General features: G+C 35.4%; 1 long non-coding RNA gene across 1 annotated transcript in view; it reads right to left on the bottom strand.

Moving 5' to 3' along the window:
• Positions 1-24040, bottom strand: part of LOC150106760 (uncharacterized) — a 31432-nt gene extending 7392 nt beyond the window's left edge. Inside the window, exons 1-2 of the long non-coding RNA XR_016548327.1 lie at positions 23975-24040; positions 5124-5347 (exon numbers count right to left, since the gene is read on the bottom strand). This is a non-coding gene — a long non-coding RNA (uncharacterized LOC150106760). The remainder of the gene's footprint in view (positions 1-5123; positions 5348-23974) is intronic.
• Positions 24041-25482: the final 1442 nt, after the last annotated feature.

Below are 25482 nucleotides of genomic sequence, written 5' to 3'. Positions count from 1 at the left end.
ACAGAATACAAATAAAAGAACTGAATGATCACAACAAGGAAAGCACAGAAAACATGAAAATTAAAAATATTTAAAACAAAGTAGTGAATGTACACTGCTTAGAAAGTAGTCAAAGGACATTCCTGCGATCAAGGTTCATCGTGCCATGTAACGAATCAGGTGAATGTAGCCGATATAAATTGCAGGAATATGATGTTCCCAAGTTAGTGCAACTGTGTTCAGGCGAAACGACTGCGAGAAAGGAACTGACGGAGTTTGACAGCGGTTCCGTGATAGGATGCCGCGTTGAAGGCCTATCTGTTTGGAAAAGTTTTGAGAAATTGGAATATCACAGGTCAATAATCAGTCAACATGCACAGTCGTCTTCAGTCGTGCAAAGCGGCATGCACGGTGGGACTTGGAAAGCTATATTACGGAGCGACGAATCACGTTACACCCATCATCAAGCAGATGGGCGTGTGTCGGTGTGGCAGATGCCCGGCGAACCTCTCTTATCAGAGTGCATAACCCCAACAATGAAATTCGGAGGTGGCGGTGTGATGGTCCTGTTTTTCCTTCACTGGCTTCAGACTTCTCTTTGTGGAGTCTCGAACACTGAACTCTGAGAGGCATCTCAAAATTCTGTACAATATAAAGCCTTCCTACCTTCTGGAGTTTCTACGGGAACTGACTGTTTTCTCTTTCAGCAAGACATCGTGTCTTTTTGTTCCTGAAAATGGTCTGTCATACGAACAGACCATTTTCTCTTTCAGCAAGACAATGTCATACGGCTGCCAGGTATAATCACGTGGTTGCTGGATATCAATGTGACTACACTTGACTGGCCTCCACAGAGTACTGATCTCAAACCTACTGAACATCTGTGCGTTGAACTGGAGCGTCGAGTAAGATCAAGGGATGTACCCCCCCCCCCACACACACAACTGTTTACGACCTCATTAAATGTCTACAGGAAGATCGGTCCCAAATTACCATTGATCACTATCGTACGCTTGTGGAAAAATATGTCTGGTAGGATTACTGCCGCCATGACCGGAAAAGGAGGTCCTAGATCTTATTCAGGTGGGCGCCATGGCTGTTTGTTCCTCACATTTTGATGTCCGTTGTCTTCTTTTTAAGCAGAGTGCATAGTAGAGTCAACAAATCGGTAGAACGAGTAAGAAATTGAAATAAGGAGTAAAGTTTGGAAAAATAAAGCAATTAATGAATATTTGAAGAAAAATTGAAGTGAAAGCTGACAGTCGCTTAATTTAGCAATGTCTTTATTATTCGCCATCAAAAAGATATAGAAAATCTGATATCGTACTGTGCAAAGCAGAAGAAGAGATTGGACCATCTGATCAGTTCTTTCAGAAAGATTACTCAGACATACTGTATACAAACGTATCATCGGACTACAAAAACAATGCTCTAAAACTTGTGTAGGAAATACGTCATCCCGACTTTCAGAACCTATTAGGAACATTCAGAGCTTCGGTAGCTGTGTCGGTTTCGACGATGCCCTTTGTGTGAAATGATCTGGATTTGAATCTAATTTAGGACGCGAGGAAACGTTATCAGGACTTTTCAAGTTAAGGTGAGTTAGCTGCTCACATGCAATGGTCTTCAAATCAGACATATCGGCCATACGAACACACGTCATTAATATACATTATGCATTGGTTTTATAACTTGAGGTGCTTCTGTGAATCCAAAATAAGCTATCCTAACCTACTCTTGGGAACAACAGTTGAAAACATTATTGGGAATAAAAAATGCGACGATATTATGGAACTTGAAGATTTAGATTGAAGATTTAGATTTGTAACAAAATATACAGATTTACATCTGTAGCAAAAATATGTATATAGTTTATTGACTTGGAAATACCAGGAGACAATAGAGTAGAAGAAAAACATTTCTGAAAAATTGACGAAATATAGAGATTTTGAAATTGAGATTCAAAGAATTTTGAATACAAATAGCAGCAATTATTCAATTTGTCATTATCATGTTAGGAGCAATACGAAAAAGATAATGAAACACCTGGAAAAGATGAGCATTCCAAAACACCCTCTCAACTCCAGCAAACAGTATTATTCGGGAGGTGTTACATTTTAGTAATATCTCGTAGATTTGCAGGAAGTGGCATGGTTCGAATGAGACACATCTGCCATCTGCCAGTCAAAGATTTCTTCACTGTTTAACTGTGATTTCTGTTAACAGAATATCAACATATACTTCTACTACTACTACTACTAATAATAATAATAATAATAATAATAATATAGGAGCATTGCAAGAGTTCACTAGTGAAATGAGTGTTTTTACAAGATATACAGGGTGTTCGGGATAAATTTGACAGTTTCGTAAGGAAAAAGAAAATCTTCTTTGTATCTATTAAATTTAATGAATTGACAAAAAAACATTACAGGCAGAGTTAATTACAATACTATCAACAAGATTTACTCAAAATAACCACCATTAGCATCGATCACAGCTTCAATTCTGCTTCGGAACCTCGAACAAGCTGATGCTACAGTCTCCCTGGGAAGGGCCGCAAAAACTGTTTTAATTTTATCCATTAACTGGGCTTTTGTATTACTGGAAGTGCGATTGGTGTCTTTTTCAACTGCGTCCCATACAAAATAATCCATGGGGTTAAGGTCTGGGGAGTTTGGAGGCCAAACATTTGGACTGGTGAAGTCGTAGAAATTTTCAGACAACCATTTTTGACTTTTCCCAGAGGTGTGGCAAGGGGCCGAATCCTGCTGCCATACATACGGCCTACCATTGGCTACCCTTGTTATCCAGGGCTTGACTACAGTTAGCAACTCCACGAACAAAGCCCGAATTCCAATGCCAGGGTTCTTCAACACCTGGTCCTGCAGATTTGCGAGGAATTCTGCTGTACGAACGCAATCAGATCGTCTGCTAGGGATCTTTCTTCTTGCTACATCCTCGTAGTCACCATTGCAAGTCTCTAGTTCATGCCTGATTGTTTTACTGTATTCAGGGAGCATTGGGCAGCAGTCGTAATATCCTTATTTTGATGGCGGGCACGAATCATCATGATACAAGTTATTCTCTTCCATGATTCAGGTGGGTTCCAGCTATCCATCCTTTCTGACATCTTGTATATGAATGAAGAAGGGTCCAAACTTTTAAATGAAGAGAAGTGTGTGTTAATACATGTAACTTACGGAAAAATATAATTAATTATAAATATGTCAAATTTATCCCGAACACCCTGTATATATCGATGTTGAAAAAAAAATATATATATATATATATATAAATCGAGAAACAATGTGACTGATCGAAGAAAGTGTTGCGGTATAATTGCAAAAACAACTTATATTTTTTACTGTCAGTAGCATACCATAACCTTTAGTAAAATTATCATATTTGTTTTGCCTTGAATTTTTTTTCAATGGTGTCGTATTGCTTTCCTTTCAACGGCAAATGAAGTTGGAGGAAGAGAAAGAAGTCACAGGTTGCTAAATCAGGTGAATACGGCGAGAGATCCAACATACAAAACTTGGTTTTTGCTCAAAAACTCTCTCACCTGTTCGAACGATGAGATGGTACATTGTCGTGCAAAAGTGACCAGCTGCCTGCATCACGATATTCATGCCGCACGCTACGAATTCTCGCTGTCAATCACTTCCGAACTTAGAGATAAAACTGACCATTCACCGTTTGGCCATGCGGAACGAATTTGTGTGGATAATGCCCTTGAAATCGTAGAAACAAATCAGCATTGTCTTTACTTTCGACTTCTCCAAGCGACTTTTTTTCTGATGCCCCTCTTCTGGTGGGCTCCACTCAGCACTCTGGCGCTTTATTTCGGGTGCATACTGAAAACACCACGTTTCGCACCGGTAACGATCGTTTCAAGGAAGTTTGAGTCCTTACGAGCGGTTTTAATGAGGTCCTTGCAGGGTTCAATTCGATACATTTTTTTGTCGTCGGTCAACTTGTGGGGAACAAATCGCGAATTCAATTTACGATGGCCCAAACTCTCGGTCAAAATGTTGTGCACAGTTGATTTTGGAATCCCCAATTCATCTTCAATCAATCTCATGGACGATTTCGGGTTTTCTTTGACACCCACTTTTTGGATGTTAACTTCGCTCAGTCCTGGAGCTAAGTTTTCCAGTACAAGTGTTGGAATGGTGAACGGTATTGCACGAAGTTCTTCACCATCGTCTTCGATTATTCTGAGGTGCTCTAGGCGAAGAATTAATTTTTATGGATGCAATGTCACACTACATTGTACACAAACAGTGGAGATATTTCTGGAGGATATTAATCGAATCGAATCACCAGCACGCTTCACAGGTCTCAACCCCATAGAAAACATTTGGGACGCAATAGGGTCATTTATTGCTACTCGAGATTTCCCGACAGAAAACAAACAAGGCGTTATCCTTGCCGCAAAAATTCTTGAATCGCTTTGTGTTAAGCATGGTATAACTTTCTGATAGGTTCATCGCAGCTATCATAATAAATCATAAATCTTTAACTACGTTCTTAGTAGATTTGTAACTTTTGCCAATATATTATTACTAATATAATATATTGCAGTTTAATTTGTACGAAATTTATAACACTTTTTTGTGTTATAAATTTAGGAAATAAATTTATGGAAATAAATTTATGTAGACATTTGGCTATAGTCATGAACGTTTTTCATTTACAGTAAAATGTAGTTTGTCCTTAGATTTTGGACACCAGTGGACTTCCCTAATGTTCACAACGAAGACGAGAAATAAATTCTATTCGCGATCGTCTGGTTACACGAATGAGTCTTGGCACAGTCAGTACTAACTCTTTTATTGATCGTCTGCAAGCGATATCAATTAGCATCCGAAATAATAATTAGTGCTTAATTAGCACATGAAGGAAGACTCCGTGATTGGATTCTAACAAGTAAAATAAAAGTAGAAACTTAGCTAATACCTCTTGTTCTCAAAGTTGTTTTCTTCCTTCAAGAGGGAAATTTTCCTAAGGTGATTTATAATCTTAAAGAAGTAAATTATATTCTGTCCATTAGGGTATGAGTTTGAAAATAAATAATTTCATAGCTTACTGTGAGTTAACGAATCTTTCCCCCACCCTTGCGAAACCGATTTACTCACCGAAGAATCCTGAAGAAGGTTTTTCACGTCTTAGAATGGATTAGAATCCAGCACCATTTTTTTTTCAATAAAAGATCATCTTCTAAACCGACTGCTTTACAGAGACTCTCAAATACCCACGAGCTTTCCTTTATAACAGCAACGTAATTTTAAAATTTGTCCTCATCACAGTTCACATCAAAATGAAGCGACAGGGATAAAGACAAAATATGATTACTTTGAACCTGTGGAAAAAAATAGCAGTAATTTAATATAATAATTTAATGTATTATAGTAAAGCCATTGTAGTTCGTTCAGTAATTAAGTGCTGTCAAAGATAATAACATTTTGAGACTTCTCATTAAGTCATAAATAAAAAGCATACAACAGATTTTTTCCCTTTATAAATTTAGAACGACTTTTCTTTTTCATAATAATCTCTATGTTCACTGGGCATCTACATATGACGTTGGTCACTCTGATGCTCGATGATGTTCCACACTAGGCCTCGCCATGTAATCCTGTTGTTTGCTTTTCTGGCAGTCTAAACTCTCTGAAGATCAGTCACTCCACACACGCCATCCATCGATCTCATTGATGGTCTACCCCTGCCTCTTTTTCCAGGAACTTTACCTTCTATTACTGTTCTGAGAAGTCCTCCTTCCATCCTTTCTGTGTCCAAAATATTTTAACTTTCTTCTGTCAATATCCTTAAAGGAGCCTTAAAGTTCTACTAATCTTTTCTAACACCCATTCATTTGTACACATTTCGGTATATGATATCCTCAACAGCCTTCTGTAACACCACATCTCAAAAGCAGATATTCGTTTCTTATCTAACTTCTTTAGGTTCCAAGTCTAGCATCCATAAGTCGCTGTTGGAAAAACAACTGCATCTAAAATCCTCAACTTTGTTCCCATGGAGATAGATCCATCCTTCCAGATTTTAGACAGGTCTCTGACTGTTGTTTTAGCCATTCCTAACCATTTTCTGACATCTTCTGAACAGCAATTCTGCACATTAATAATGGATCCCAGGTACTCAAATTTGCTGACTTCCTCAATTCTTTCTCCATTAAGATACACTTGTTTCTCAAGAGCTTCTCTGTTTGTTTTTCCTTTGAGAACCATGATCTTTGTCTTGCTAGAATTGAGTTGAAGTCCGCTGTTATTATTGATCTTGTTAACTTTGTCAAGAATTAGTCCTAGTTCTTCCATGTCATTACAAAAGACTACTGCATCATCAGCGTACCTCACATTACTGACCAATCTACCTCCTATCGTAATTCCTGTCCTGAGCTCATCAAATGCATCTCATTCATAATAATAAAGAACATTTTTCTATTGTTATAAAAAAAGCCAGTGTAATTAGTTATTTATTCATAAGCTAATAGTTCATTTGTATTCCATAAATAAAAACTTAATGGAAAGTTTTGAAAATTATAATGGTTTTTTTTTCAGCGAAAAATGCAGATCACGAAAGGAATAATTTATATATTTTATCAGAAAGTGGATATTTGTATTGGACTCATATGCATTATATATTTGTTTAACATTGTTTTAAAAAAAAACATACTAATGTACCCTGAGAAATTTGCAAAATTTTAGAACTTATTAACAGTTTATTATGGCTATGGGTTACATAATAAAGAAATGTTGCTTTCAAACATTTTTTCAAGCTACTTCATCCATCCAATAAACAGATCAATAGTCTTACACTATGTGATAAAAATAATCTATACATTAATTATTATCTCTATCTCTATCTATATATTATTACTAATATATAAACGTAAAATATCTACAAAGCAAACTCCGGATAAAACATGCAAGTTGTGTAGATTTGGATGCTACAAGAATACGAGCTCTTATATACAAAGCATTATATGAAAACCTATGTACTATAACAAATTATGCATTCTATGCATACTATAAACTAAATGCGAGATTAATATCCTCATTAATACTCGTAGATTAATATACTGCAAGATAAAATAAATATGTTGACCTTTTGGGAGCAAAAGGCGTGATGCAAGGTTTATCAACACTCCGCATGCTAAAGCATTACTTTCATATTAACTACAGACTCTACAGAATATCTAGAACCATGTGACGTATCTTATAACAAGATCTCAGACAACTAATTATAACATATACAAATATGACAATCATTACAGTAAACACATCCGGAATTTTTGTATTCCAGATTTGTGAAACAACTGTCTTTTGAAAAGAGAAACCTCACAAACTTTCTGAAACTTTCTGAAAATAGTCTTAAGGGATTATAAGCACATTCTACATAACCAGGAGACTTAATGTTCAGCGCCATACGAAGTCAAGCTTTCAAGTTTAATCGTGCCTCATCGGATTCCAACGTTTTCCCAAGTATTTGCGTGTGTGAGTATATATGTGCGTGTTTCACTTGCCTGCGAGCTCGAGTATACGTTTTATGTGTTTCTCATAGTGATGCAGTGGTAGATATCCGAACTGTTGCCAATACAGCAATAAAACAATGGTGATGCAGTGGTATATATACGAACTGTTGCCAATACAGCAATAAAACAATAGTGATGCAGTGGTATATATCCGAACTGTTGCCAATATACCCCTGCATCACTATGCGCAACATATAAAACGTATACTCGTGGGGATTAATCATGAGGAAGGAATTATATAAAGGGAATTATTCATACAACTGCTTGAGTACATTCAAACTTGCAGTTTAACTTCTATTTCTACCTCGCCATTTCTGACATTTTTATTCATTATATTTATTTAATTCATTTTCCCATACATTAATACACACAACAACAATCAGCAATTCCCGTATGACCAACAATGACAAATTACATGAAATATTTTTCATTAAACTGTTGCATTAATTCTTATCTAACGATCTGAATTTACCCATAACAATTATCTAATTTTCTCGAACACGTTAATTGCCAATCACGCGATATCACGTGGTGCGAGCTCTCACCTGGCGGTCGATCACGCGTTATCGCGTGGACGTCGCTATCAAGTTTCTAAGCGGAATAGTATAGCGGCCACAGAAACGGCGCGTAATATTTATATTGGCCACTAGGGAAGGGATCGGCTTTCGTGGAGTGGGGATGGCCGCCAGCCATTGTCTATTGTTTATGTTAGCCAGTGCGCACAGTGGCGGCATTCGGACAAGGCGACGACGCGACGATTTTGTTTAGTTATTCGTTGATTTAGCGTGCTTGAAGTTTGGTTTTTATTTATTCTGAGTATTGTTTTTTTTTTTTTAGTAAGTTCCCTATAAATGTTGATATTTGATAATTATTTTTTTTTATTTGTACATTATTTTTAAAACTTCTATGTGATTATAAAAGACTGATAATTAAAGTTATAATTATTATATTTAAATGTTTTTTATTTGTAAAATATATAACTTATTTGACCGAATTACATATCACGCGATATCGCGTAATATATATTTAGAGTACATAAATCCTTTTGTACATAATAATAAAAGCATATAAATAATATATTAACTTATTTTGAGAACAATAAAAACTAAATAAAAAAATTTAAAAAAATTGGCCACCACACGAAATTCCAATTTTCAGCTTGGCAATGAACGTGTTAAACAGCTTAAATTAGCTACGTCTCTTTATTTTTTTGCTGAATGTAATCCTACATATTCTCATAATAAATATAAGAAGAAACGAAGGTATGTTTGTTTTGAATCTTCTCATGTGATGGTTGGTACAATCTTGTTCAGCTAAATACATCAAACTCTTGCTATCTATCTTCTGGATGTGGAGAACCAACTTATAAATTTCAATTAATTGTCATTTCTGTTTCTAATACTCACAATCAACCTTAATTAGCTAAAAATATAGCTCATTCTGTAAAAAATAAAATTAACTACCAGATCTAATAACTGTTATAGCACTTATGAGAAATATTTTAGCTTAACTGAAGTAAAATACAAACAACCATCTGATTAATCATGAGCGTTATGGTACTTAAGAGAATTAATATTACACCTATTCTCATGATAGTTATGAGAATAAAAAATTCCTCCAACACTTCCCAAATCTTCTATAATAATTAACACATGATCAACTAAAGTTTCGAGTCCTAGTATTAGGCCAAATTCAATATGGAGCGCAATACTAAACGCAATATTAAGCCATAATATTGGACTTAAATCCAATATCGGACTTGCTGAAATGTTTATGAATCTTGGAGAGGTCGAATTCGGATCATCAAAAACGTATTTGTCAATCTTAAGAGAACGCAGTTATAAAATGTTCAAAAGTATTATAAGTGACAGTATTCCTAGAGAAATATCACTTTTTACAGAATGAGCTATAATACTTGCATGTAATCCTTTAAAAGTCTATCTAGAATTTGTCGGTAACCTACCGTAAACATTGAAATGAAATATAAAAATTCAGACTAAAAAAATATATAAAATTATATTTTATGTTTTCCTATAAATTTATGTTTCTCTATATAATTTATAGAGAAACATAAAATATAATTTTTATGTTTCTAATATCTATTATCAAACGTAGAGAAAACGTATCAAGCAAAATGAAGAAATCCTTGTCAAATACAGTGACCATTGCTGTACTCCTTCCTTTGTATTATATTCAAAATACAATAGAATGAGGGTTTTTTATATTCGCACTATAAATAAATATGCATAAGAAAACCAATAATATGCTTTTATAAATTTTACAATGCATCATATCGATATGAAATGGTATGATTTTTAATTTAATTTTATTTATTTATTAATCATTTTTGGTGTTTTTGAGAAATAAACTGAAACGTACTAATTAATATGATAATTGTATTTAAAACAAAACAGATTGACTTCCCTGTTCAAAACATTCAAGAAAACTTTCATAGCATTTTTTATGGATAGAATCCAAATAAAATAGTTTCGATACTATATGGAAAAGAATTAAAACAAATAAAAATATATCAATAATCTCTTGAAGTATTCTGTAATAATTATTAACTTCCCCAATAGGTTAAAGTAATATTTTAAAGTCAATATTCAAATTTTCGGGTGAAAAAGAAAACAAATAAAAAATATAAAATGAGAAAATATGAAGGTGCATTTATTCCTGTAAAGACACTGTAAATATTCACTGTCTTAGCACACACCACATTCACTGAAAATAAAACAAAACATGATGCTGTTACAGTGGTTATAAGAGTTTCTAAAACAGCGTTTCCAGATTCTGTAAAAATTACGAAAGAAATAAAAGAAAATAAAAATAAAAAAACCTTACCCCCCCCCCAACCGTGTATAGTGTACTACAGGTATAGCACCTTTCGTTAAAGTATGACACATGAAATAAAAAAATAATAATGGTCTGGAAAAATATGTGCGTCCTGAGATTAGGGTTGGCTCTTAATGCTAGAAACCTCTGCTTGTTTGATGTACAAAAAGGACCCAGGCGACTGCTTCGAAACGCACTATCAAGATCGTGGCAGGAGTCATCATACATGAAAGAAATAAGTCTTGTCTAATTTTTCCTACGACCGCTAATCATATACAGATTGGGTAAGCCTACGCAGGCCTATCCCAGTAAATTCTAAAGAGATTTACTTTCGAAGCATTTTATCTGATGCAGAAGTAGATTGCCTAACACTGTTTTTCTGGATTTTTCAGCCGTGAAAGGTTTTTCTTATCTCCAGTAAACTAAAGACATAGTTGCGAGACATGTTACACTAAATTCATTCACGGTTGTTTATCCCTAGGCCGTAACTGCCTAGGGACAACAACAACCACAGTCTCTCTCTCTCTCTCTCTCTCTCTCTCTCTCTCTCTCTCTCTCTCTCTCTCAACTTGAAATTATATAGTCTGTTCTTCCTGACTATCGTATCTGTCAAGTAGAAGAATCTATCACCATAGCCATAAAACTAACTTGGGCTGGGACTTTACGGAACGCTGATCTTGCAATAGTTTCTCACAGTTTCATCCCCTCAGCAAGAACATGGCAAGAACATAAAAGTTTAAAATAATGCCCCCCTACTGCTGCTACGTGCTTTCCAAACTCAAGAGAAATTCAGAGAAAAGCGCCTTAACTCAATCTGTATGCTGTGCGAAGCTACAGCTTAGTCCAGCAGTTGACTAGGCGATTTATTTATTTTTATTTTGCGTTCTGGGAAAAGTGCTTGCATAAGTTTAGATGCTGGTTCAGAATACAACAGCCAGCAATAATCTTTTAAACAAAAAATCAATTCTATAATCCCTTAAAGTATACGACATATAAATGATATATTTAAGCCATCCTTGGTACAAAAACCCACCAGAATCAGACTATATATGGAAATGAAAAAGTGACACATGAACCATAAAAACGAATAATGAAAAACGGATTCAAACAACAGTAGAAACAAAATTTCTCGGAAAACAAAATAGCTGAATATAACAAGCGGAACATAAAATAAATGAAGGAAATTTACAATCCCTGAATAAATATAAAACCAATGAACAACTATATAAGTAAATATAAGCAAAAATGGTTCCAATATCGGAATTGAATGAACAATAACAAATTACCAAAAATACTATATGGATACAAACTACTTGGACAGAAGTCAACGGACACCATTGAGTGAGTAAGGAAGAAACATCCATGGCACACACGTGTTTAAATTGTAGGACCTTCTTTCGCTGGAATGACCAGTAATACTACGGGGTATTCTTTCAACAAGCGTATGATATCGATCGATGGGAATGTTTGGCCATTCTTCTTGTAGGCTTGTTATGAGGTCCTGGATTGTTGTGTGACCGACGTTCCATGACACACCCGAAGCTCCAGTTCATCCAACAGATGTTCAGTACGGTTGACATCAGGACTCTGTGACAGCCAGTTAAGTGTGGTGACTTTCATGTCTACAAACCACTTAGGCATATTGTCTTGAAATATAAAATGGTCAGTTTCGTAAAAACGCCACAATTCCTTGCATTCTCCAGAATGTTCAGATACGATCACTATAAACAGAGGTCCGAAGTCCAAAAAAAAAAAAAAAAGGACCATACCATTACACCTCAACCTACGAATTTCATAGTTAGGGTTACACAGTATGCTAAGAGACGTTCAGCGGACAATTGCCAAACCCTCTACACGCTACATCTGTTCGGTAGTAGAGGTTGTAGCACGATTCGTCGCTCCATAAAATAGCTTTCCAAGCTTCCAGGTCCCATTCTATACACGCTCTTTGCACCACTGAAGACGACGCTGCATGTTGGTTCGGGTAATGTAGAGCTTTATTGCGGTCCTACTATGCAAGCCTATGTGGTGATTCTGGGTTTTGAATGTTTTTATACAGATTCGTGTGGTTCCACTCGATGCCTGGAACTCTTCATTCAACGTGTCGTCCAACGAATAGCGGTTTTTACATATTCTAACATTCGACAAGTACATGACGTCATCAAATGCATGCTTTATCAACAGAAGAATGAAGGTAGCCAATAAAAAGGAATTTACTAGTGCTCAACATGAATGAAGTCAAAATGAACTCATAGTATAATTGGCCTGTAACGCTATCGCATGCTTTAAATGAAAGGTGAAACAATATTTAAGCCGAAATTATAGAAAAGCAAAACACGAGAAACTACGAATTATCTCCATATTTTAAAGATGCAATTTACTCTTGGTATCATTGCACAGAATATTTGATCGGGTAATGCGAAATATATATGAACATAATCGTAGTAATCTGGGTTAACATGAACTGTAATTCGCTGTAAATTTTAACTACGATACATCAAAATCACACATAGGTTATTTCAAGGTTATTTCTGTTTTACGAGATATAACACTGTGTAGGCTTCTACAGAGAAAGAGAGAACACATACTAGAAATGCTGTTTTTGGCATTATTACTTCGCAAGAAAAAATCAAATAGAACATAGTTCTGTTTCATTGACCACCCTACTAGTTTCAAGTTAGATATTTGGATAGCAATGGAGTTAGAGAGTACGTTGCATCGATAATAGGTGGTCTTTGTGTCAAATAGATCTCTACTTACTTAGGCACCAAGAAAATTATTGGTACCGATAGAATGGTTACAATATTATGTCAACCTCCGAAACAGTAGAATGAGAATAAAAGTAAGATTTCAGAGGAACAGTGATTCTCCCTATATGCAATCCGTCACAGATGAAAGCTCCCAAACATCCTTATTCACATCTTAAAAAATGAAGTGTCCGCAAGATCAGATGTAGCCGTGGTTGACACTACATAGAACAAATAGGTAGGTAGTGGGGTCTACGCCAATCAGAAACATCAGGGAAGTCAAGATGAAAGTAAACCCGAAACAGGGCTGGCTGGGCATACAACTGAAACCAAACATCAAGTATTATGACAACAAACAAAAATGTTCCACATAATTTACGTTTTTTTTTTTTTTTCTGGAGGGCGTTCAAAGAATCAGCTAAAATGATGAATATCTTCAACAATGCGACAAAAAAACAAGGGATGATTTTACATCAGATCTGGTCTTCTCTAATTCAATACGTGGTGACTAATACTATGCATGAACCACCAAAAGTGTCGGTACTTTGATTTGATTGCGTTTAAATTTTCTTCTAATAGGTTTATGTCTCACATAAGTTGGCTGTGTTGTGTTGCTAACCAATTTACTGTTTCATGTGGTAATTTTGTATATTTCTGTAAAGCTCTGATACTGCCAAAACTACCTACTGTATTAGGATTATAGTAATCTTCTAACTTTGCCTTCACTAACAATAATATTTTTTTCGTTGCAGGTGAAAATCAACAACCATCGCAAAAACGCCAGCTGATTGTTTTTATAGTACTACTGCTGATGGTTGTGTGCAGTGAAATATGGATTATCGTATGGGAAGCAGTATCAAAAGCAACCAATCGTCAGTGAAATGTTACTACAAGAAAAATATCACAAGTAATGGTGATGTCCAAAAAAAAAAAACTATTTCAGTATGTCAGATTCAGAAAATACAGTATTGTCAATAATATTTCAGTCAATAAAATGTGTCTTTGTAAACTTAAATGAATAAATTTTGGTGTCGTTCATGTGTTCTCCATATTTAAGAAAAATCACGTTTAATTTTGAAGTCACAGTGAATTGACACACAATTTTTTTTGCTAAGCTATTCTGCTTAGAATTTGTAATAAAGTTAACATTTAATTAGAAAAGTAACGAACTTTTTACGATCTTAAACATGGCATAGAAGCAGTAAAACTGAGATTCCAGTAATTAATTATTTTAGAAATGAACAAGAAAGAAAAGTGTGTGTGTGTGTGTGTGTGTGTGTGTGTGAGAGAGAGAGAGAGAGAGAGAGAGAGAGAGGGGGGGTGAGGGGAACACCACTAATATCCGGTAGTTAATTATTTTAAAAAATGCCTAACTACTACCTATTGACAAGAAAAACGTGACAGAAAAGAAAAGTGTGTGTGATTTTGGATGAGGACACCACTGCTATCTGGTAGTTAATTATTTCAGAAAATGTCTACTGGTACCTATTGACAAATATTTTTCCACAGTTCCACAATCGAGCCAAAGACCCCAACACTTGATCAAATATCCTTTCAGAATTCCAATCTCTTAGCATTACCCATAATTCTACATGCAAACAAAAAGCTCAATCTTATCAACATCTCAATCTTGTTAGAATTCCATACTCTAACCACCACCCAAAATTCCATACGTGAACAATTACACAGAATTCCATACTCAAACCAAATGGCACAACGTGATGTCACACAGAGATGGGATCCTTATCTTATCTCTACCCATTACCCAGAATTCCACACTCGAACCAAAAGAATGATATCACTTATGTCACGTTTCCTTTCCTTATCTTATCTACATCTTGATCTGATTTAAAGTGACCGGTATACTACTCTTCTCTCTAAAATGCTTGACGCTGTCCAAATTATGGAGATCCACTTAAGAGTAAGTCACTCCAGTCACTTCGGCACGGACATTCTGTTTCTGCATTATGACTTTTCTATTGGTATTTTCAGGAACCTTTTTCTACCATATGCTACCGTCCGCAGTTTCTCGGTAAATTCAGTTTTTAGTTTTAACGAAACATGTAATCATAAGAATGAATACAGAAATAAAATATTAGCCTCATAAATTTAGTTGATTCAGCAGTAATTCAAAATAAACCAAGTTTTCTAATATTCTTTCACGGTCCATCATCAAAGTTATTTGAATGTGAAAGGTGTTCTAAAGGGTAGAAACAAAGTTATTTGCCATTTTCCTTCGGTTTTGAACTCTTCAAAAGTGAAATAAACACATTTTTTAAATGTAATGTTTAACTTTACATCAGGAAAGTTTTAACTTTCCGTATCTGTTATTTGGAATTTTACTAAATCGAACTCATTTCAAGTCCCAAAAATTCATCTTTTGTTGTTAAAAAACATTGTAACTTGAAAAGTATAACGTATGCGAAAACTTCAAATGGAATTTAGATTTACTTTTAAAGGTCATTAATTTATTCTGAGTAGTTGATTTTTTTAGGAAACAACACACATATTCTAAAACAGATACTATATAAATAATCATGAGCTATTTATATAGTAGTGTATCAGTTGAATAATCACTTATTTTACATAATTACAAATAAATGATTAATAGCTGTTAAACAGCCACTTTTTGACTAGAAGAAAACATCTTAAGGTTGAGACAAATTGTAAAGTAATTCCAACAGATCAAGTAGCACAACAACACCGACTGCTGTGCGCAGACTTTAAAATAAGATCGAAGATAAGAACTTCTGGATGCCATGGGATGAAGACAATTAAGTGGTTTCGCTTAAAAGAGGAGAGTGTGAGGAATCGTTTTAGGGAGAGGGTGTTAGAGAGGATTTCAGATGGACTGGAAAGTGTACACAATTGGTGGAAACATAATTCAAAAGTAATCCTGAGCTGTGCAATCGAGGTGCTTGGTGAGACATCTGGAAAGATTAGTGACAGAAGGAGGGTTGGTGGTGGAATAATGATGTACAAGTGGCAGTGACAGCTAAGAGGAAGGCAAAGCAGAAGTGGGATGAGTCAAGAGTGGAAGAGGACAGAGAGGTGTACAAAGAGAGAAAGCAAGAAGCCAAGAGAGTTGTGGCACAGGCGAAGGCCATGGCATATCAAGATCTGTATGATCAATTAGAAACAAAGGAAGGACAGTGAAAAATTTACCAACTAGCGAAATGTAGAAATAAAGCAGCAAAGGACATCTTACATGTGAGGCAGATCAAAGATGCTGAAGGAAGAGTATTATGGAGGGATGTGGACATAAGAAACAGATGTAAAATATACTTTGAGGGACTTTTGAATGAGGAAAATGCAAGGACTCACAGAGGAGATGGGCAGCCTTCTGAGGGGATGGTGTAGAACATCAGTAGAATGGAAGTGACGGAGGCCATGAAGAGGATGAGGAATGGAAAATCGGTGGGCCCAGACAGAATTCCAGTGGAGGCATGGAAGGCACTGGGGGAAGAGGGAATTGACCTGCTGTGGGACCTGTTCATGAAAGTTTGCCAACAGGAAAATATACCCGAGGAATGGAGGGAGAGTACTCTTGTTCCCATCTACAAGGGTAAAGGAGGATGCACAAGATTGTAAAAATTACAGAGGAATAAAGTTGTTGTCCCACACAATGAAGATCCTAGAAAGGGTTCTTGATGGTAGATTGAGGAAGGAGGTGGAGATTGCAAAGGAAAAATTTGGCTTCATGCCTGGTAGATCAACAACAGATGCTATCTTTGGGTTACGACAGATGATGGAAAAATATCGAGAGAAACAAAGGGAGCTACATCTGGTATTTATTGATCTGGAGAAAGCATACGACAGAGTGCCAAGGCAAGAAGTCTGGAGGTGTCTGAGGGAGAATAAGGTGCCGGAGAAATATGTCAGGTTGGTGCGGGAAATGTACAGAAATGTGAAGACAAGTGTTCGGACCTGTTAGTTTTCAAGTAACAGTTGGCTTGCATCAAGGGTCAGCATCAAGTCCGTTTCTGTTTAATATTGTCATGGAGGTGGTAACAGAGGAGGTGAGAGAAGTTGTGCCTTGGATAATGTTGTATGCAGATGACATCTTGCTGTGTGTAGATTCAAGAGAAGAAGCGGGAACTAAACTGGAAAGATGGAGAAAAGTACTGGAAGAGAGAGGTATGAGACTGAGCAGAAGTAAGACATATTATATGTGTTGCGCAGTGGGCGGCGACGGCCAGGAGACAGATCTGGAGCTGGAAGGAAATGCCATCAGGAAGGTGAGAGACTTTAGGTACTTAGGTTCAACAGTGGAAGAAGATGAGGAGCTGAGAAGGAAGTGGGATGCAGGATACAAGCGGGTTGGAGGAACTGGAGGGAGATGGCTGGAGTGTTATGCGATAAGAGGATGCCGATCAATCTTAAAAGCAAAATGTGTAGGACAGTAGTGAGGCCAGCAATGACGGATGTTATATAAAATGTGGCCCTGAGGAAAAATAACATCAGCAGCATGGAAGTAGCAGAGATGAGAATGCTTAGGTGAATGTGCGGTGTGACCAGCAAGGATCGTCTGAGAAATGACTATGTCAGGGGAATAGTGAAAGTTACGAACTTAGGAGCGAAAATACAGGAGGCAAGGTTGAGATGGTTTGGTCATGTGATGAGGAGGGAGGACGAATATGTGGGAAGAAGGGTCATGCAGATGGATGTGCAAGGAATGCGGAAGCGTGGACAGCCAAAGAAGAGATGGAGGGAGCTGGTAGAAGAGGACTTGAAGATGAAGAACTTGGATGTGGTGACAGCCCAAGACAGGAAGGTGTGGCGGAGACTCATTACAAACAGTGACCCCACTTAAGTGGGAGAAGCTGCAGAAGAAGAAGAAGAACCAGCCACATAATGATACATTTGTTTAAGCGAATTTATGTAGATAATTCCTTGTCATATCTTTGGGCATTATACTAGAATAACCATATATTACAAAGTTTTCATTGAAGACCGCGTGATTTTAATTATAATGTAGCCGTTTAAAAATGTCATGTTAATTTTAGCTGTTTACTGAACAGTTTATGCTAGACTTGTTAGCCGAGTGGTTAGCCTGTGTACATTCTCCAGCCAAACGGTTGCGATTCGAATCCCGGGTTGAGCATGAATATTTGTAATATTCTTATTCATTCATATACACACGCATATGCACTCTCCGGAGATGGACTGGGTCAATAGATAAAAGTGGACCCAATCCCTCCCCCCCCCCCTTCGTAGAGGAGATGCAACGGTCTCCTTAACAATGACAGAGAGATCATAGACAAGGCATGTCCTTAATAACTGTTGCGCATTATCAACATGGAAGGGGGTACTAATGAATAAACAGTAACCTGTATATGGAAGGAGACTTTATTCAACAGCTTAAGGAGTTGAATGCATGCGTTTTAACAGTTATTTAATTAACAGCGAACATATGGTGTAAAATAACGTATCTGAAATAATAATTTTAGGTTTGTTCTTTCTGCTGTTCACTTACATGAATAGCAAAAGATTGAAAAAGAGAAAAGCTCCAACACTACTGTTAACATGACAATTATTAATTAAAAGACTCGCAATTTTTTTTTTTACTTCACCGAACGGTGTTCATGAATGTCTGCAGTCTCTTTTCATTATCTTGAGTTGGTGAATGTCCTGTAAAAACAAGGTTTAAAAAATTCATTTTTTTCCGCAATCAATCTTAAACTTGTGTTAGGGAGTAATTGTTTACTGATTTAATTACTCTGTTTTTGTAGAGCAAGTACAAGTTTGCGATGAGAGATACTTAGCAGTCTTGCATACAAAGAGCAATTAATTTAAATGAAGGATGACAGCAACATCTTTTCTGATTTCGACATTGTGCAAATAAACGATGAAAAAGTGTTTGTTTTTAGAAATTAAGTGTCGTTTACGGTACATCCATCTTAAAACTTGCTTTCAACACCAGTTTTTAAATACGTTTTGCAATTAATAATTAATAGTAATTAGAGTTTCACTTTTTTGTAATCGTTAATAACACATATCGCACTTCAGCTTTGTATTTAGAAGTTTTCTAAACGCGGCTTTTTATGATCGTCTATGACGATTTCTATGCTTATTAAATTTTCAAATTATTTTATACTTATGGATTTTTGTCCTTACAATTCTAATACCAAATAATGAGTTCACCGCATTTGTTGACTTCGATGTCAAAAACTCAAAATGATCCCTTTTCTAATTGCACTGATCAATAGTGAAACAATATTGAGGACTTTGCTGTTAGCAATGATCTTTCCTAAACTATCTACGTACTTACCAAAATACCAGGTAATCAGTTAATATCAGTTGTCGTCATGATAACTAAGACCATGACAGCATCCATCACTACTTTCATTACATTCTTCAGCATTAGAATGTGATAAATGCGATGATATCTGTGTTTTGTAATTTTTCTCCCAATAGGATGAATACAGTTTCGGCCTACCTTATCTAAGACTTACTCTGAAGGAATAACTAAAATTATCATTACCGCAAAAATGGAATCCATCTCGCATCCCACTCCTGGCCGCTGCTCAAGCTTTAGTCGCTTGTAAGACTAAGGTCGTAATCGCTTCACGATTCCCCTGGTTTTACGACTGCTATAAATTTATTCCGATCCCACAAGAAATGTCGGATCACAGAAGCGAGGTGATTAGGACACAACCGATAAAATAGAACTTAAATATTTATAATGGTTTATGGTTTATTTATAATCAAATAATTACATTTTAGGTCACAAAATGATGTACTGTTTTGCATTAAATAAATTTGACCAGAGCGATTCACGGTCGTTGTAAATCACAATGTGATTCGTAGCGACAAAACAAACAGTGCTCAAAGCACTTCACATGTGAATAGGAAAGAATTTAGTTTACATATAGCAAACTATCAAAACCGCTTTCTTGAAAATAATCGAGATACTCATCACCTTCTTTTATGGTGGGATATGAATTTTCATTCCCCAGTCTATGATCACCACTACCCTGCTTATTGGACGCCTAATACGACTTGAGCAGTTCAATGTTTGGCCTCTAAAATAAGGTTTCCAGATTATCTGATCCTGATCACAATTAGAGTACTACATATATTTTGAACTATCTTGAGTCGAGTTCGCATAAACTTATTGTCTGCTTCTTTACTATCTGGAGTCGTATCATTTAATCTTTGCCTACCAATATGGAACTCTCTAATCTCAATCTATGTTGTGACTCCTAGTCAGCATGCACTCCTTTTGGACGTAAGCCAAGAAATGTTTGTAAGAAACTTGAGTGGTGGTTCCTGATATTTCCAGGACATCTGGAAGAGCATGGTACATCTTAACATCTTATGGTCTATTTCTGACAAGCTGAAAATGGATTGCCAATTTCTTCTCTAGTGTTCATTATAAGTTATCGTGGGTGTCTTGCTTTTTTCAGAATTCTTCACCAATGATGGGGCACCACATACATTTTCAGGGAGTTTGATTGTACATGAATAAATCTCAAGAACCTAAAATCCTATCTCTAGTTTTGATAAATAAAAATATTTTTCATTTCATTTGTCAAACCGCGTGGCTTGTCAAAAGAAACATCTCATAATTCATGATCCACCACAATCAAAGGAATATATATTTATTTTCTTGTTAATGTTCCAGTAGCAAGAGGACAAACTTGTCAAATCCAATGCATCACCAACAAGACACAGTCTTATCTTATTGGACGCAAGAAAGATCACACTTCGGTCATATTATCTACATTACTACACACGAGCAGGTATCTCTTCTTGGATGAAACATCTCTGGACTTTCCTTTCCTGTTTTGCTCTCACACACATTCACTTAATTTCAGTTCTTCAATCATTAACAAGTACTTCATTTCTTAAGAAATTTCCCAAGAAAACCACCGATATTATGTCAGATGTGAGGTTGTATGTATATCAACTCCACATCATTCTCACTTTGTGTTGATATATTGAGCACAAAAATGAATATCTGTTTTCTTATTCAATACAGCAGGCGACTGACAAGATAAATAATTGTTCTAAATAAACAGATAGTAACGATTTTAACAAACAAACAAACAAAAGCAAGGCGGGAAGGTACAGAGGACTGAGCAAATGAATGTAGCTCGGAATCGTTTTAAAGGCCAGTACTGCATTACTTTTTTGCACGTCTTTCCATTTGGTGATGATGATCATCATTCCCAAAATGGTGTTTGCTGTGGAGCGCAACCTTTTCTTCCATACCCAGTTCATCTGGATATTAGAAATACTCGAAATACTATAGTGATAACTTCAGCAATTTCAGTCTTTTCTTCCCTATTAAAAATCTTATTTTAAAACTTCACAAAATCTTTCAAAGAACGGTATTATTTAAAACGGAATGGCTAAAATGCCAGTGTAGGCGATTTTTTCCTACATAACACCAGTGATTGATGGATTACAAAACTCGTTCATGCAGTAAACATCCCACGAAATGCCATTTTTGTTGTTATTGGAATTCCTGAACGCCTGAATTCGTAATGAATCCTCTTCTAGGACAGAAATGTATTAAAAACAGAGTTTTCTCTTACCATTTTTTATTTCTCTCTACGCGATGGTGAATACTCGAACAATTTTAAAATTTTATGATTTTATGTAACATAAGAAATTCTAATCGATTTAGTGAAGAGAAATAAAATACGCTCCCTCACATTAAAATAACAAACCAATTATAAATACAACACAAAATGCATTCCTTAAAGTGTTTAATGACTTTAGCACTCATCACTAAGAGAATAGAATGCATTGCAGGCACAGTGTGGCGATTTGTAATTTATAAATTTTGTCTTAAACTAAGTGTTAGATGGGATGAAATTTGGATGCAGCAAATTCTGTTTTTTTTTTCTTTTTATAAAAAGACTAGATAATATTTTAATTTTATAAAGCTGGCCTGTAGTATAGCACGATTTAATTACAGAATTTCACACACACACACACACACACACACACACACACGCGCGCGCGTACACGCACAGAGAGAGAGAGAGAGAGGGAGATTGCTACTCTAACGTCCGCACGTTAGCATTTATAATAACATAACGTTAAACATAAAAAATATACCCAAATTCAAAGGTGTCATTTCATGCAGTTATACAGTTATAAATAAGGAAAAGTATGAGAAAGACTCAAACCACTAGTTTGTATAATCGTATATGAATCCATAATGCTAGAGTGGGAACTGTTGGCTTACACGTTGAATTTTGTGGAGCAACAATAGATTAATAAATGAAAAACAAACATTTAAAGCACTTAGTATATTGTTAGAAAATATGTAATCAGTTTCATAAATCTCCCTCCCCCCACACACACATTCACAAGTCATTAATAAAGTTTAATAATGGCTTGTGAGTGTGTGGGAGGGGGAGGAGACGAATGTCTATTCCGAAGAATTAATTGCTTCAAAGACTGGAATTTGAATCTTCGGTAGGACATAAATTTCATAAATTTATGAGTTTTCAATTAAAGGTAAGTTCGCCGCTCTTCTACAAAGATAGCCTTTTTTTTCCGACCCGGAATGTTGAGCTCTTCCTTCTCTTCATATCTCATGTACTTTGGCAATCTAAAACAACCAAATCAGATGATGTAACAGAGGACTAATGTATATACAGTTTATAACCATTCAAAATAAATTATAAACTTATATCACATTAAAATCCTCCCTCCAAATGGAACACTATCACATCCCTCCCTTTTCATTCTTAAAACTTTGTTTCTTATCCACCAATCTGACCACCGTTTTATCAACTAATGTTTTTCAGGTTTCATCTAAGTTATCTTTCATAAAGTCCAAAAACAAATGGTTCAATAAAAGATGGTTATCTGATATAATTGATATCCGGTAATCATTTCATTGTGAAAGACCTAGACGTTCGCATCTGGTGCGAGAGAAGAGGAATTTTGAGGTTTGAGCAAGGATTGATATGAATTCATCTTCGATGGAAATAGTTCAGCCTTTTTTTCCTTAGAAACTCATAGGATGGAGAAATTATTTTCTCCATCCTATGAGTATCATCATTAGTATATTCGATTTAACAATTTAAATCTCATTCTATACGCAGTTTTAAGTAGAAAACTATATTCGCGGTCAATAGCTTGAATGAAACATACAATATCTTCTCTCTCTCTCTCTCTCTCTCTCTCTATTACGAACCTTGCCAATTCACTATTTACATAATGCAAGAAGAATAGAAGCACATCTGAAAATTAATAAGAATGGATTCTCTTCTACTTATAATAAAATGAAATCTTAAAAAAATTCTTAAGTAATATAAAAGAAGTTAGCTGAAGTCAGGTATCAACTATGCCTGGATTTAATGCATCAGCCAGAATGCATTTACTAATCTCTAGAGGAATGATTGTTCCAAAGGATTGATTGAAATCTCCTAACGAGGTCGAAAGTACGTCTCAAACGTTAGTGGGGAAGCATAACAAATAGATTATTCATCACTGAGCGGCTCCGTTTCGGTCATTGATTTTAATGCTCTCTTTCTGTTGGTTCTTACCGTAATTTCTGTGAAGTTCATTATTTGCAAACACTTTTCTATTTTTTTGTCTTTAGTGTCATAAAAATCCGAACTAAGAAACGTTTCCTTCATTAAGATCTCTTGCTAATGATTGCAAAGATTTGTAGAGCAGAAGAAGCGTAATGAGATAAGTTTCAACACTGCTCTTTAAGGGTACTAACTTAATTTCACAAAGGCTGTTTAAGATGGACGCCTAAGGAAGTTGCAAATTAGTATAAAACAATAAGAAAGAAAGGCATCCTTGTTATGAACAAAATTTTCACATTTTAAGTTACAAAAAAAAAAAGTCTGCATAAACACGTTCAAGTGATTTCGCATACCTTTCGCAAGAGAGAAACTCTTTTTCCCCTGAACTCATTCGCCCACTAGACATTCATAAAGTAAATATATAAGAATTCTTTATAGTAAATTACTGCTTTGAAAATTAAGAATGGAAACCAAGTCTATTTAGTAACAAGAATCTTCTTTTCATCATCATCAGTCTTGTTGTACGCATGGCTTTGTTTCTTATTCCAACGGGATAATAAACAAAGCCATGCGTGGAATGTATTAACAGGAGAACAAAGATAAACATAAACATTCTCCCAGGTTAACTATTCCACAAACATACAAGAATGCCAGACAATTGATTATAAAGATAAACGTATTGAAATAATTACCAGTGACGTACACGAACATTGAAGTATAGCAACATAATAACTAGAGGCGACAGTTTATTAGTTATATCTATACTTATTTTCTTAAAAATGAATAAAATATATTGATAATTTGACTAATAAGCTGAAATTTATTTATTAAAGCATTTTATGTATATGCTTCTAAAACTGATTAGCTCTTGAAGACAGCTTTTAATCAAAATGAAATGTAAATATTTTAATTACATATTTAAAAATCCACCATAAATATATATTCAAAATTACTTAACCCTTTTATGGTGAGGATGGGTGTGCAAGTAATAATAAATAATAATATTAAGATTTAAAGATGCATTTAAAATATGGGAATAAATTATTTGCCAGTATTGACCAGAAAATGACATTAGCAGTTCTGGAATCCTATGGAATTGATAAAAAAAAAACTAATAGCTATATTAAAAGATGTTTATGAGAATGCATTTGCAGCAGTTAGAATAGGTGATGATTTGGGGAAATGGTTTAAATCAAGCAGTGGTACTAGACAGGAAGACCTAATATCACCAAGCATTTTCATCGCACATTTAAAAAGAGCAATGGACAAACTGAAGGAAGATGCCCAAGGAATATCTGTACACGGAATGAGAATTAACAATCTGAGATTTACAGATTACATTGTTATTATTGAAGAAGACGAAAGAGAACTACAAAAAACACTGAAACTGTTAAATGATGAAGGGAAGAGATTTTGACTTGTTATGAACTTGTAAAAAACAAAGACAATGGTATTTGGTGAGAAGAACATGAAATAAAAGATACAAGTCGATGGAACTGATATAGAAAATGTAGAACAATTCAAATATTTGGGAAGTAAACTGACATATGACTTGGACTGCAAAAAAGAAATCAAGACCAGGATTGCAAAGGGAAGAACAAATCTGAAGGCCATGGATAACATCTGAAAAAGTAAAGTGATCAGTCCGCAAACAAAACTAAGAGTATTGGAAACATGCATCTTCAGCGGTGTACTGTACGGATCTGAAACTTGGATAATGAATAAGGAATCAAGAAAAAGAATTTTGGCATTTGAAAGATTTTTTACAGGAAGATTCTAAGAATAGGATGGGTTCAGAAAATCACCAATGAAAAGCTCATATCAGAAGATACAACTAAAACAGAATCTAATGCAGAAGATT

Source organism: Typopeltis vanoorti, chromosome 5 (genome assembly GCF_054136105.1).
Source record: "Typopeltis vanoorti isolate ZY-2024b chromosome 5, IOZ_Tvanoo_1.0, whole genome shotgun sequence".
Lineage (NCBI taxonomy): Eukaryota > Metazoa > Arthropoda > Arachnida > Uropygi > Thelyphonidae > Typopeltis > Typopeltis vanoorti.
The sequence above is the reverse complement of the archived record's forward strand: the minus strand, read 5'-3'. Positions and strand labels throughout refer to the sequence as shown.